The sequence below is a fragment of the Lygodium microphyllum genome, chromosome 4, assembly GCF_053477565.2.
Source record: "Lygodium microphyllum isolate KBCC chromosome 4, Lygodium_microphyllum_v1.1.10, whole genome shotgun sequence".
Taxonomy (NCBI): domain Eukaryota; kingdom Viridiplantae; phylum Streptophyta; class Polypodiopsida; order Schizaeales; family Lygodiaceae; genus Lygodium; species Lygodium microphyllum.
Window position 1 is genome coordinate 27,993,014 of NC_141138.1, and position 1,180 is coordinate 27,994,193.

At 36.1% G+C, this 1,180-nt stretch overlaps 1 long non-coding RNA gene across 1 annotated transcript; it reads left to right on the top strand.

Annotated features, from left to right (window-relative positions):
- Window positions 1-240: 240 nt before the first annotated feature.
- On the top strand, window positions 241-744 carry LOC148036898 (uncharacterized). The gene is made up of 3 exons (XR_015690765.1): window positions 241-302; window positions 393-437; window positions 667-744. It is a non-coding gene; the product is annotated as an uncharacterized LOC148036898 (long non-coding RNA).
- Window positions 745-1,180: the final 436 nt, after the last annotated feature.

Genomic DNA, 1,180 nt, shown 5'->3' on the forward strand with positions numbered 1-1,180 from the left:
GCTGCGTCTATGGTTGGAAGAAGATCTGGATTATTTGCAAAGCTTTGCAAGGATGTACCGCATTTGCTTGGGGTACATTGTATTGCCCATAAGGAAGCACTTGTAGTTAAAGATACATGTGAATGCTTTGTAGAGATTAGCTATGTGGATAGCTTTGCTAACAAAGTTCGAGAATGGATAGGAAATTCGTCTCTTCGAAGAGCTGAAGTGAGCAAGCTCATGCTTGCCTTTTTACGAAGAAATTACGAGATAATGAGAATTCATGGTGTGAGATGGTTGTCGCGTGGAAATGTCATGAAAAGGTATACATTTGATTAGTTATTAGCTTTAGATTAGATTAATTCTAATTTTATTCTTGTTTTTTTTAAAACTTAGTTGTTTTGTCATTGTAGGTTGGTAAAAGTGCTGCCTATATTGTTGGAATGTTGGAAGACAAAGTATCCAACAATGTATAAAAAAGCAACAAATTTTCAATTGCTATTTATTATTCATTTCATGGCAGATGTACTTAAAGAAACTAATGTATTGAGCTAAAAATTTCAGGAAAATGATTGTGACATTACAATGATTGGAAGAGAGATAGATGTGCTTATCAATCTCTTGAAGGGTTGGTATTTGACTGATACATTTGCAAATGGATCTAAGTACTTAACTAGCTTCATTAAGGCAACAAACAATGGATTGTTCTCAGTGAAAGACAAAGAAGGTGTTATACATCTACATGTGTTGCAGTTCACTTCATTAGTGGAAAAAGCACAAGAGATCACTTTTGACGAATGTACATGGTTAGCAAAGGCTTTTATTCAGAGGTTGATAATCAACTTTGATGAAAGGTTTCAAGATCATCACTTGTTCAATGCAGCAAAGCTATTTTCTCCTAAAAACTATTCCAAAGATCCACAAATTCGAGGCCAATCAGTTCGACAATATCTCTCTCAGCTTTGCGAGAAATTTGGTAAAGGAGAGAGGTCTTTAATTCAGCCCGAGCAATGTGAAGGTGAGTTGCAAAGATTTGTTCTATATCTCTTTGAATCCTATCCCTCAAAGGGACTTCTTGAAGCTTGGAGACAATGTGGTGGGGAAATAGAATGGATGCAAATGTTTCCTGCTTTGTACAAGTTATGGCAGATTGTGGTAGTCCTACCTGCAAGTTCAACTGCTTGTGAAAGAGGGTTTTCAA